This window comes from Orycteropus afer, unplaced genomic scaffold (assembly GCF_000298275.1).
Source record: "Orycteropus afer afer isolate SDZICR_OR568_19922 unplaced genomic scaffold, OryAfe1.0 scaffold00066, whole genome shotgun sequence".
Classification (NCBI taxonomy): domain Eukaryota; kingdom Metazoa; phylum Chordata; class Mammalia; order Tubulidentata; family Orycteropodidae; genus Orycteropus; species Orycteropus afer.
The window spans coordinates 6,880,301-6,895,038 of NW_006921653.1; the positions used below are offsets into that span (position 1 = coordinate 6,880,301).

Consider the following 14,738-nt stretch of genomic DNA (forward strand, 5'->3'; position numbering starts at 1 on the left):
TGGTTAAATTAACTAATTTTGTATTTTTGTTTTGTTTTGTTTTCATTTTCTTAAAGTCAAACAAACATATTATTTATTTGGATAGAACTGGAACATTTCTTGGGTCCAGATACAAGAAAGTTATATATCATCAGTATAATGATTTAACATTCACAAATCAAAAAGAAGTGAGAATGGAAAACATCTGGGTATACTAGGTACTGAATTGGGTACTTGCATTGTCTGGATTTTAAGATTGATTAGGGTTTTTCTTCCATCCTAAGCCACTAGAGATTGTTGCATGTATTGAAGACATTATCAATCTCCTCCTTGACAGTGAAGAGTGCATAGAATTCTAATTTGTTTGCTGATAGGTATTTTTACTAAGTAAGAAAATAAAAATAGTTTAAGCTTTGTTTTGTGGAAAAGAAAGAGAACATAGAAAAGTAATATAGTCAGTTTCAGATTATTGGGCTTCTAACATTTAGAATCCAAAGAATTCTACATATGGAAGAGACCTTAGCATTAGCATTTAGGGATAATTTCTGTGAAATTAAAACAAAGCCCAGGGAACCCTAATATAGTAAGAGGGACTTCTTTATTTATTTAAATTTAGGTGTCTTCCCTAAACTCTGTCTAAGACTGAAGAAAATTACAACACTTTCTACCCCTCTTGACATATCAACCAGGAAATCTGTGAGTCACCTCCAGGCACCCACATATGACATTTCCAGAAATCACATGACATTCCATATGCCCAAATCTTGTTTGAGCCCTGCTATCTGTGTGTATGTCAGAGACCATTTCCAGACCTGCAACCTTCAGCAGATGGACTGAGGTACTGATGACAATGAATTTTTGCTCTTCTTGGCTCTTCATCCACCTCTTGAATTTGTCTCTTCGTTACCCCAGAGGGAAGCCTCCCCTATTCAGTTCCCATTGCTTTTGAGTGTCCTCCTATCTTAATTAATAGTAGTATATTTGCTTTTTACTGTTTGGTAAATATACCAAATAGTAGTATATTTGGTATTTTGGCTGACTACACCAACATAAATAACACAATATGACACACTAGATCCTATTACAATTTACGCACAAAGAAAAACACTTTGTGGAAAAGGAAAAACATGCATAACATTTAGGATAATGGAGTTGCCATGGCAGGGAAAAGAACCCTGTCTTTAACCAGGAGCTCTGGTAGCGTAGTGCCTAAGGCATTTGACCGCTAACCAGAAGGCTGTCGGTTCAAACCCACCAGCCACTCCTCAGAAGGAAGGTTGGGCAATCTACTTCTGTAGTGATACTGCCTCAGAAACCCAAGAAGGGGCAGGCACATAACAACAACAACAGAACTCACCATGCATTTTCAGAACTCTACTTTCAGCAATTATAGCACAAGATTGAGAAGAGTTATTATTGCTTCATTCATCTCAAAACCATGTCTGCTTCAAAACTGTTAAAGCTACAAATCCAATCTGCTTCTAAATAGGAAGAGGATTTTTAAAACATGTTATACTTGCAGTTCTTGGCCTGGGATGAAAGGGAAAGTCAGCAAAATGAATGGGTGTCTTGTCTTTAAGAAAGAAAATCATCATCAGTCAGGAAAAAGGCCTTGTAGCCCCTTACACTCTTATACTAGGGTGAAGAGATGAGGAATAAAATGCTTAAAAGACCAGGCTGATAAAGGAAAATACATGGTTCCATTTCTAAATGTGCAGGAGGGTGTTTTCCTAGGCATTAACTGATGCTCCTCAGGCATACTCTTTAGAGATGGAGCTTAGAAAAAATCTAGATCATTTAAATTTTTCCAGGAAATACTCATGTTTCATAAATCAACAATGATCCATTTGTTAAATGTGTTTGTGTTTTATTGGGCTGCATGTTAAGTAAAGGGATAAGAATAAGTCAGTGTATACATAATTGATAAGACAGATGACTCTACTTGTAATTTTAAAGCAAACAAACTGTTATTCACACTTTTTTTTTTTTTTTTTAATATTCCCTAGGTCCATTAATATTTGTCAACCCTGGTCATATACTCCAAGTTCTACTTAAAAATAAAGCTTCAAGACTGTAATCTATTCATGCTCATGGAGTGAAAACAAACTATTCTAGTGTGTTGCAACATAGTCAGGTAATTGCTTTGGTAAAATAAAAGTCACATAACTTTTGTGCAGGACTGTGTGGTACAAATGGTCTACCTTAAATACAGGTGCAGTTTCAGAGGCGAGAGATTAGTAAGAAGGGCCTGAAGAAAGAGTTTGGAAGAGAAGTTCCTTGCAAGTCTAGTTTGCTTCTAGGATTGGAGACCATGGGCAAAACTGTGAAATGACCATTTCATCTCCCCAGTGTATATATAAGGAGCTCTGGTAGCATAGTGGCTAAAGCACTTGACTGCTAACCAGAAGGCTGGCGGTTCAAACCCACCAGCCACTCCTTGGAAGGAAGGTTGGGCAATCCTACTTCCGTAGTGATACTGCCTCGGAAACCCAAGGAGGGGTCGCTATGAGTCGGGGCCGACTCAACGGCACATAACAACAACAACAACAACAACAACAAGTGTATATAAAGTCTTCTCTAAGGTTACTTTCTTCCCACTTCCACTCCTGTCCAGCTGCCAGCTATTCTTGCTATGCTCATCTCTCTAAGTGTTAAGGTAGGAGTTGAATACAAGATGCAGTGTGTAGGAGAAGGGAGTGGATAGAGTTAAGCTTCTAAGTGATGAACCTCATCTATGAGCCCTTCTTTGGCATCACTGATCTATAGATTGCCATTAATATAGTCAGCTCAGAAGAAAATTAATGCTTTTTAATAAAACTTTCCAGACAGGAGACTCTGAAATAAAGACTCATGAGCAAGAGGAGTATTTGGTAGTGCTCTTGGGATAAATGACTATGTAAAGTAAAAGAAAGAAGGAGGGTTGGGCTGGGGGAGAAATTGAGCAGACATGCAGCCTCAGTAGAAGTCTCAGTCAACCCTATAAGAAGTTCTGAAGATAGGGTGACTCTAACTGCCCTGAGTGGGGATGAGAGAGCCTTTATACCGCTGCTTCATTCAGTGGATATGGGATTGGGCAAGGTAGCTGTCTTCAGCCAAGGCAGTCTCTGAATGGGGCTGACATCTAGCAGAACAAAAAGTCTTTCATTCTTGAAGGGGGATCTTAGCAGGACATCACTAACAAAAATAATTAACTCTTGGAATTAATAATACCAAAGAAAAAGCCAGATTTGGAAAGGGAGGGTTTGTGGAGCAGAGGGATTTAAGATAAACTTTTATGGAGGGTGAAATAGGCCCTTTTGTTTTTTAAAACAGAGAGTCTTATGGTGGCTCCAACATGAAGCTTCTACCAAGGAAGTTTGCAAGTCAGCACCCCGTACTGATAAGTCAGGAAAGAGCATATTACATGCGTTGCAAAAAACACTTCTGAGTTCCCACTATGTGCAAGACACAGTGTGGTGTGCTGGAAGTAAAGAGTCAGTAATAAGTAGATTGTTAAGAGATTTACAAGGAGATGGAGTTGGTTATTGGAGGAGGAAGACTATGGCATAGTACTTGGAAAAATTAATTTAATTTAAGCCTCTAGAAGTGGAAGGTGTAGGATTATATAGGAGGGAGGGATAAACAAAAGAACTTACCTGTGGATTCCTGTTCAATGGGACTAATCAAACAGCTTTCAAGGGGAAGAGAATACATATGAGCTACACATTAGATAGAGTTGGAATTTAAAACAAGCCTGTCACATATCAAAGATTGAGTTATTTTCATTACAATGAACATGTATTGAATGAATAAATTATAAATTTAATGATTGACATTTTTCAGTGGCAAAATCATTATAAGGTATTGAACCAGAAATCCTGGAACATAACAGCCACCAACTGGTAGTGACGTTGACCTCACCTGTGGCCCAGGCAATACAACACCAAGGGCATTAGATGCTCTATCTCACAGAATCCTTAAATCACACTTATATGTGTATGAGGAAACTAAAAGCTCAGAAAATGTAAATACATTGACTAAGATCATGAAGCTAGGAGCAGTGGAGCCAGAGTGAGAGCTAGGACTATGTTATTATTTAGTGTTTGCTCATTAACTGGTTCTCAAAAAAAAAAAAAGCCTTATTTAAAAATTCTATTTAAATACACTGTATTTCCTTTTTTAGGAGATATTCAAACATACACCTGGCAGATCCCTGAAAGAACTGGTCCTACTTCAAAGGGCTTTGAATGTATACTTTGGTTTTACTGTGGACTACGTTAAGAGATAAACGTAATCAGTTTTTATATCAAATCAGTTTTCATATCATTTCATCTTAAAAATATTAATGGAAGGAAGAAGTTTGTTTTTTAAAAAATCTTAGTACAGAGTAAATGTTCTATCAAGTGACCTAAATCTGCTCAGTTTTTAATCCTACACAAGTTAGCATTTTTTCAAAAGCAAAATAAATCATTACATTATGATTGCTTAGATTCATAATACTGTCCACTGTGAATTGGAAAATACATCTAATTATATAATAATCTCCCATTCTTTGTTCCACAAAATAAGATTTGGATTTCAGAAAACAAAATATGAAGTTTGAAAATTCTATGACTAATGAAAAATAAATATATACTTATTATATATATATATTTTAAAGACTCTGGACTCTGAAGTCTAAGTTTGTTTGAATTCAAGAAAAATTTCCCTCTTTGAACTTACTTATCTTGGCCCACTCTCTGCCTGGAACATGAATCAAAACAATGAGTCCTCAGGAAAAAAAAAAAAATGACTATAAACAAAGGAAGGGTCCTGACTAAAAGCCAGTGTGGGGGCAGAGGCGTAATGGGAAAAGAACATGAACTCTTTCAAATTCTCTACAAAAAACTCCAGTGCCAGAGATTTCTCACTAAAATCAAAGCTTGGTTTCCTAATTAAAATTTTAAAAATACAGCTAAATCCACTGAGGAATGTGTCTAATATCCCTTTCAGAAGTCTGTTGTTCTCTTTAGATTTCAACTGTAATGAGAGAGAACACAATTTTTCCTCAAATCAAAGATTAAGCATGCCAAACATTTTGTTACTTATTCTCAGCCTTAGAAGCCCACACATTAAAAACTCAGATCTGGCCTCACTAAAACTAAAGCTTGATTACACTTCTTTCATTTTCTGGGGGAAAATTTTAATTGTGAGCACAGCTAATGATCACATTTTGCCTCTTCAAAATCTAACAGTGGACCAGTAGGCCCTTTGATTGTATGTCACAAAAATACCAAACCCAGCATAGCTCACCATGGTCTCCTCTTCATGATATTTAATGAGAACCAATCCTGGTACTTTGAGGAGAACATCAATACTCATTCTTCTGATCCAAACAGCATAGACAGGGAAGATGAAGATTTTGACCTCAGCAACCAAATGCATGGTAATGTCCACTAACTAACTCACCAGCTGCAGCCCTCTCAGGAAGTTCCATACAGAAAGAACTATCGAAGGTTCACGTCTGTCAAGCTCATCACAGTTTACAGAATACATTCACACAGAGCTGTGGTGTAGATCACTTGGAGCGGGGTTGATAAATATTTTCTATAAGGAGCAAAATAGTAAAAATTTGAGGCTTGCAGGCTATATGGTCTCTGTCATAAGCCAAAGAAGCATGAAAGTAGCCATAGATAGGGAGTAAGCAAATGAGGTAATAAAACTTCAGTTATGGACCCTGACATTTGCATTTCATATAATCTTCACCAGTCACAAAATGCTTTTTTTTTTTTTTTTACATTTTACCCTTAAAATGTAAAAGCCATTCTTAGTTCACGGACTGTAGGGAAGCAGGCAGTGGGCTGGATTTGGTCCACAGGTTACAGACCACTGGCTTAGACCAGCATGGCAGGCTCTATTGCCTTCGAGAGCCATGCAGACAATGTAAAACCAAGACTATCACTATCATTTCTGGAAGAGCCTTACTACATATTTTTCTAAATATTTTACATAAAGAAAGACAAGGGGAGGTGGGGCTTGAAGGAAACTGGAGAGCACATGGCCCCATCCACCCTTCCCTACACCAGGACCAAAGGCCTTCTGAGGCAGAATTTTATAAGCCAAAGTCTTTTATAAGTTGATTGTGACCTGGTGTGTCCAGTTTGTGACCTACACCCCAGTACAAAGACAATTATTCAAATAAAAACCACATAAACAATCTAATTTAATCACAATCTTACCCAGTCAGACTTCTAGTTCCTACCTTTCATCTGAGAAAGCTCAGAGAGATGGTCAGTAATGGATCCTTAGCTAAGGCAAAACTAAATATGATCATTTTCAACTTTTTAGTTTGTTTTTTTTTGTTTTGTTTTGTGGTTGTTGGCTTTTGTTTTTTCAGGAAATATATGTCAATTTAAAATTATTTCAAGGACAACATCCATCTTACCCATAGCTTTATAATGAGCATTGTAGAGGGAACTAAGCTCCATATTAGGACCTAAGGAGGTCCACAGGCCCATAAAATCTAGGGTGTCTTCCCTGAAGTAACTCACAGTCCAGTGGGCAGCAAACTTGCCCATTGTCAAAATACAAGGCAGACTGGGAGGACACTGTAACAGAGACGTAAACACAGTGCTGGGCTTAAATTCTAATTTGGAAGGTCAAGAAAACCTTCATGAAGAGGAGGAGACATTTAGTTGAAGTGGTCCAATAGAAAAGGAGGAGAATGACATTCTAGGAAGATAGAATAATATCAGCTAAGTCACACAGCACCTGAAAGAAAGGGCCAACAGAACTGTCAAAAACTCAAACTCAAACTCACTGCCATCAAGTTGATTCCAACTCATAGCGACCCACTGGGTTTCTGAGGTGGTACATCATTATGGAAATAGATTGCCACATCTTCCTTCTGCAGAGTGGCTGGTGGTTTTGACCCGCCAAGCTTCTGGTTAGCAGTAACAGAACTGTTGTTGTTATGTGCCATCGAGTCGGTCCCAACTCATAACGACCCCTCCTTGGGTTTCCGAGGCGGTATCACTAAGGAAGTAGATTGCCCAACTTTCCTTCCAAGGAGTGGCTGGTGGGTTTAGAAGTCCTCAAATACTATTAAGAATTTAGACCATGCTAAAGCAGAGTGTTTAACCTTGGCTCTATTAAAATTTTGAGATATCTCTTTGTTGTGGAGTACTATGTTGTCCATTGTAGGATGTTTAGCAGCATCCAGCCTCTATCCCAGCAGCATCCCCTCAGCAAGCACTGACAACCAGAAATGATTCTAGGCATTGTCAAATGTCTTCTCAGGGACAAAGTCACCCCTGGTTAAGAACCACTGTGCCAGAGACACCAAGGGCACTGACCTAAGGAATGACAAGAGCAGATGAGTATTTTAGGAACAACACCAGTAGTCACCCAGGCATTTGCTACTCAGTGTGTGGTGTGTGGACAAGCAGTATCTACATCACTTGCGCACTTCTTAGGAATGCAGAATCTCAGGCTCCACAGACCTACTCAATCATAATCTACATTTTAATAAGATCCCCAGGCTGTATATATGCAAGTTAAAGTTTGAAAGCCCTGCCCTAGGGAAGTGCCTCCCTGCTTTTTCTGTTCCACCTCTCCATCAGCAGTTAAGTTTAGAGCCCACTCTTCCCTAAAAGAAAACCAAACCAACCTACTGCCATTGAGCCATCGAGTGGATTCCAACTAATAGCGACCCTCATTGGGTTTCCAAGGCAGTAAATCTTTATGGAAGTAGATTGCCCCATCTTCCTTCCACAGAGCAGCTGGTGGGTTTGAACCACCAACTCTCTGATTAACAGTCAAATACCTTGGGCACTGTGCCACCAGAGCTCCTTCACACTTCCAGAGATAGGTGTTGTTGTTGTTTTGTGCCACTGAGTTGGACCTGACTCATAGCGACCCCTCCTTGGGTTTCCAAGGTGGTATCACTATGGAAGTAAATTGCCTAACTTTCCTTCCAAGGAGTGGCTGGTGGGTTTGAACTGCCAGCCTTCTGGTCAGCAGTCAAATGCCTTAGGCACTATGCTACCAGAGCTCCTCTAGAGATATCTATAAATTACATATTTGTACCACTGTATTAATGCATTTTATGCATTTTTAAGAGCCACACAAAATAAAAAGTAAAATGTACACATATTTTTAAAAAATCTTAATATTTTTCTATTACCTCTGGGGGAGGGCAGGATTAGAGGAGAGACAAGAGGGCTGAAAGTCAAGTAAATGGATTTTCCAGTCCTACAAATGATGAAATTAAATGGAAACACACACTCCTAATATTCTAAGTCCAGTGATGATTTTAGATATACTTGAAATGTATAGACAAAACTAAAATTTCAATATTCTCACCACTAATTTAAGAATGCTTAGTTGTGAAATATTCAAGTTCAACTAGATTATTTTAAAGCAAAGTCAGTGGCTCATTTTCTTCAGCAAAAAAACTCTCTAGAATTAGGCACAGCCATGAATGGGTGCTTGGTCATTTTCATCAATTCCTCAGGCTCACTTTAAAATTCTTATTGCCTCTAAAAACATTTATGACATTTTGATAAAATGGATAGGGGAAATAACTCCACATAATTTCAAATCCTTGTTGAATGGGATAAGGAAGATGGGGCAATTTACTTCCGTAGTGATATTGCCTCGGAAACCTAAGGGGGGGTCACTATGAGTAGGGTCCAACTCGACGGCACATAACAACAACAACAACAACACAGCAATTAATGGGAAACTATTTGGAAATAACCAACGTCTGACAGTGCATGTTGGGGATGAAGTGAATTCGTATTTGACTGGCGTAGGAGGTGAATTTGATCTGCATTTGGTTCACTTTCATGGTCACAGCTTTCAATATATGGTAAAAACCTCAGCAATTCCCTTTAATTACTGTGGTGCCCTGCAAACCAGTTATTGGGGTGGAATGACCTGATAGCCCAACTGGAAAGGAAATGACTCAGATAAATCTTACGTTCAATACATGCAATTTATATCAGATGTATAATTATTCATATACTCTTTATATCCTGTGGATATTCAACAAATGTTTGTGAATGAATGAAATGCATCTCTCACGCTAATTTGATGCTACCCAAGATGTGAGACTTTTATAATCATCTGCAGATAAAATTTTTAAAACTTTTCAAACCTTATTTAAAAAGAAAAATGCCCTTAACATCTGTATACAATTTGCCACATCTTTTTCTCTAAAATATATTTTTTGAACCAGTTAAAAGTCAATTGCAAACATCATGACTCTTCACCCCTAGATACTAAGCATGCGTCTAAGTACAATCTCTGCCCCAAGCAAAATAAGATTATCATGTTCCCAAATTAACATTCATTCAATAACGTGTAGTCCATTCATATGTTCCCAATTCTACTATAAATTCTCTTTACACCTGTTTGTTTGCTTGTATGCTAATTAATCCAAGGTCTAATCAAGGTTCTTACTTTGCATTTTGGTTGTCATTGTCATATCTTCCCTAAAATCAGATGAGTTCCTCTACCTTCCCCCCCCCCCTTGGTCTTTCACAACATTTCATTTTTGAAGAGTCCATGTCAGTTAGTTGTCTTGCAGAATGTTCCGTATTCTGTCGGTCTGAGGGTTTCCTCACCATTAACAAGAACATCTTTGCAAGAATACTACATAGACAATGTTGTATACGTTCCATGCTTCATATCAAGAGATACATGATGCCAGGAGGTTCTTATGTTGATGAGGCTAAGTTTGATAACTTGGCTGAAATGATGTGCATTGTTTCTCTTATTTTTAAAAGTATCCTCTTTCACTTGTAATGAATAAGTAATTTGTGAAATGATTTTTGTACAAATTTTGTTCTCCTGCAGTTTTCCCCCTAATAGTTTACAAAAAAATCTGTTGTTGATTCTTGCTGGAATAAATTTTTATAATGGGGGTTACAAAATGGTTTCTTTCTAATTCATCATTTCTTCTAAATTTATTGTAAAATAGAAACTGAGGACTAGGTGCCAAACGGTCACATGGTGACTTTTATTATTATTGCCATCCTTTTTTATTTTATGTATTCTTAATCAGTCTCTTTTTCTTTCCTGTCTTAAGTGCTTTCTTTCACCCCACCAAATAAAACCAAACCCATTGCCATCAAGTTGATTCCAACTTACAGTGAGACACTAGTAGAACTGTCCCATGGGATTTCCACGGTTATAAATATTTATGGAAGCAGACTGCAATCTCTTTCTTCTCCAGAGAAGTTGGTGGGTTCCAACCACCAATCTTTTGGTTAGCAGCCAAGCACTTAACCACAGTGCCACCAGAGCTCCTTAAGGATCCTACTTCCTTAGGGTTTTTGTTTCTTTCTTTTTTTTACTGACCACTTTTGACTGGTCATTTCTCTGATTTATTACAAGTATTTTAAATTTTATCCTTTCCCTTTAAGTCACCAAGTTAGTATAATTTATTTATTTAAAGAACATTTTCCTTATTCTAACCTCTTATATGAACATTAATATATGATTTAGGACAGATTATATTCTTTGCATTTAACACTTCAAACATTTAATCCAATTACTTGGCACTAATATAGTCCATCTTTTCTACATTGTTAAAAATTTCACAAAAAGCTTCCTTGAACTCTAGACACATTATGCTCATAGCTTCTCCCACACACAAAGCCCTATCATAGAAATTAATTAAATGAATGTGCATGACTTGGTTTTCACAAAGCCTTATTGGTATGTCGATTCCTTTCCCACTCTTAAATCAACAAATTTGTTCCTCCTGAACTTTCTTTTTTGTTTTTTTTCTTTCTTTCTTACTTTTTTTTTTTGTTTGCGTAAAAAAAAAAAAACCTGTTTTTGTTATGGGAAAGTTTATATAATAGAATTACGTAATAAATCCCCATTACCTCTTACCCAGCTTCAACAATCATGACTCCTCTATACATACATCTACACCTCCCCATATGACTGAAGCAAAATGTAGGTACCAGAATTATTATTAACAAAAGATATACTTAAAATCTGGTTTTAAAGTTCACACTATATTTGACATTGTCAAGTGTAATTGGTCAGGTCAGCTCAGCAAATTCCTCTAATGTGCCTAACACCATGCAAGCACTGTCTGGAGCCAAAAAGAAATCAAAGATTTATCTTTCAGGAGCTATATCTACACACATGATTACATTGTTGCTGTTGTTGGTTGCCAGTGAGTCGATTTTGATTCATGGTGACTTCATATGTGCAGAGTAGAACTGCTCCATAAGGTTGTCAAGGCTATGACCATTCAGAAGCTGAATACCAGGACTGTCTTCAGAAGTGCCGCTGGGTGGTTCAAACTACCAGCTTTGCAGCTAACAGTCAAGTACTTAACCATCTGTGACACACAGGCACTCTGTATTATATTGCAAGGTACCAAATTATATGGAATATGATAATATTCTATAATGATAATTATATTGTTGTTGCTGTTGTTATGTGCCGTCGAGTCGGATCTGACTCACAGCGACTTTTCCTTGGGTTTCCGAGGCAGTATCACTATGGAAGTAGATTGTCCAACCTTCCTTCTGAGGAGAGGTTGGTAGGTTTGAACCGCCAGCCTTCTGGTTAGCAGTCAAGCCTTAGGTACTATGCTACCAGATAGCTAACCTTTATTAAGTGTTCCTTATTTGTCAGACATTCTCCTTTGTATTGGGTTTCTCATCAAATCTCCCAACTTCTCTCTGAAATGGGTACTTTTGTATCACCATTTTGTAGGGATATGAAACCAAGGATTTACAAGACAGAAACTTTTCCTACAATTTCACATGTAGGAGGTGGGAGAAGTAGGATTTCAACTCTTGCTCTCACTCTGGAGCTCTGACTCATAACCACTTCACAAAGCTGCCTCCCTTAAGAATGATTTTATTTACATCACAGATGCTATTACCAATTCTCAAAGCTAGTTCATCCCAGATGATTTTACCTAGTCTGTCCCATTGAGGCAGGATTGAATTATTCCACCACTGATGCAGCTGCTGGACTTTATTCCCTGAAATTCCTGGAGGCAGTAACCCACTGGGGTAGCTAACTTGGTCCTTGAACAAGCAAGCCCTCTGCTTGTCCAGGTTCACATTACACAACTACTGGTGCCTCGGACATTGTCAATTATTAGTAAAAGATTTCTTGTATTGTTCTCTACATCATCTGGCATCTTGGATATTTTTTCCCATGCCACCTATATTATTGTCATCTTAGATGCAAAATCTTCCTGAATAGCGGTCGCTTAAGCCCCACTCAACACCCAGTGGGAAACTTGACACCAGCCTCCTCTCACTTTACCTCCCAATATCTCCAGAGTCGTCAGGGCCTAAATCTCTTCTAGTCACCCCCACCTCTAATTTCCTGCATCTGCTCATCTCTCTTGTCTCTGCCCTCCTGTAGTTGATGTCTTCTAATCTTTCTATGCAGTTCCAAAAATGGAACACATGTCACTACCTTTGATTACTCTAAAAAACCACAAAATCAAGGTCAGTGTAGGTCATAGACTTTTAGTGAAAGTTTAGGAGAAGAGAGCTTTTTTTTTTTTTGGCAGTACTACACAGTAATCTGTACATAGGCCAAAAGGCAATTGTTTGAACAGAACAAAGGGATATGGAATGGTTAGGAAAAGTGAGTGTCACAGTTGTATTCTCTCACCATACTTATTCAATCTGTATGCTGAGTAAATAATTCAAGAAGCTGGACTATTTGAAGAACGCAGCTGTAGGACTGGAGGAAGACTCATTAGCAACCTGTGATTTACAGACGACACAACCTTGCTTGCTGAAAGTGAAGATGATTTGAAGCATTTACTGATGAAGATTAAAGACTCTTCCAGTCTTCAGTATGAATTACATCTCCATATAAAGAAAAAAAATCCTCACAAATGGCCCAATAAGCAAAATCATGATAAATGGAGAAAAGATTGAAGTTGTCAGGGATTTCATTTACATGGATTCACAATCAATGCCCATGGAAGCAGCAGCAAGATATCAGATGACATATTGCACTGGGGAAAAAATAGGCATCCCTTTGAATACTAAGGTGCACCTGACCAAGGTATTTTCAATCTCATATGCATGTGAAAGCTGGACAATGAATAAGGAAGACTAAAGAAGAATTGATTCATTTGAATTGTGATGTTGATGAAGAATATTGAATATACTGTGCACTGTCAGAAGAACAAACAAATCTGTCTTGGGAGAAATGCAGCTGGGATGCTCCTTGGAAGAATAATGGTCAGACTTTCTCTCACCTACTTTGGTCATGTGGTCAGAAGGGATTAGTCTCTGGAGAAGGATATCATGTTTGGTAAAGTAGAAGGTTAGAGAAAAAGAGAAAGACCCTCAACAAAATGGATGTAAAACACAATGGATGTAAGACACAATGGCTGTAAAAATGGACTCAAGCATAGCAACAATTGTGAGTATGTCATAGAACAGTGTTTCATTCTGTTGTACACAAGGTCACTGTGAGTCAGAGCCAACCTGATGGTACATAACAAAAACAATGCACAGTGAAAGCACTTACCACTTGATATTAGATACTCATGTTCTTGGTTAGGAGTCCCTCAGTGGTGGAAACAATCAACACACTTATCTGCTAACCAAAATGTTGGCCACTTCAAATCCAACTCAGATATCTCAGAAGAAGGGCCTGGTAATGTACTTTCAAGAAATCAGTCATTGAAAATTCTATGGAGCACAGTTCTACTCTGACACACATGGAGTCACCATGAGTTGGAATCACTCCATGGCAACTAGTGGTAGTGGTAGTCTTTAATTATCCGTCCACTACGTCCATCTCTGAGGACCTCTGGCTCTTCTGCTTTTACCCTCACCCTCGGGACATGCTTCTCTTCATTTTTCCTCTTGAGGACTCTCCTGATATCTCCCTCCTCAAAATTTTCCAAGACCCTTCTAGAACAATTCATTTCCCTCTTACTTTCCTTCTGGTCCATCCAAGCCAGGCTCTGAGACTTCATCTTCCAAATTTATTAAGATAGTATCATAAGCACTGAACTCTATACTTAGGAGGAAAATTAGCCCATTAAGTGCCCTCACTCCATATCTCCACACCCCAGAGGACAGACTTGGCTGTAGGCATCATGGAATAGAAGTAATAGTTTTTCTCTTCTGATCCTCCTCTCTCCTCTTCCACTCTTTCCTTCTCATAACAATGCATTCTGTTTATACAGCAGCATCTCGAGGAAAGGTGATCCTTCACCATCAACACCCCTAGTTAGAAATGTTTCAGTTAAAACCTTTGGATGTTCTCTGAAATCTAGAGTGCCCTTGAATTCATTGTTGATGCTGGCCAGTTCTCTCATACCAACAATGACCACAGGTATCCTTTTAGAATAAGTTGTTCTCCTCATGGCCTACCAATAAAGAGAACACTGAAATGTTCTGGGACCTACTCCTTCTCCAAACCCTTAATTGTACTCATAGGAAAAAAAAAAAAAAAAAATAGCCGAATGATTGGATCTCTACAACTGCATTTAATGCTTTCTCATTGTCATCTAACAAAATATATTAGAATTACAATAGCTACCAAGATGATGAAATACTTAGGAATAAGTCTAACCAGGAAAACCAAAGACCTATAACAAAGAAAACTACAAAACACTACAACAAGAACCTACAAGAGACATAAATGGAAGAATATCCCATGATCATGAATAGGAAGACTGAATATTGAAAAAATGTCAATACTACCCAAAGCAATCTATAGATAAAATCCAAATTCCATCAACATTCTTTTTTTTTTTTAATTTATTTATTTTTATTTGG

At 37.9% G+C, this 14,738-nt stretch overlaps 1 pseudogene; it reads left to right on the top strand.

Annotated features, from left to right (window-relative positions):
• The window catches only part of LOC103196468, an 81,954-nt pseudogene that overhangs the window by 57,750 nt on the left and 9,466 nt on the right, over positions 1–14,738 (top strand).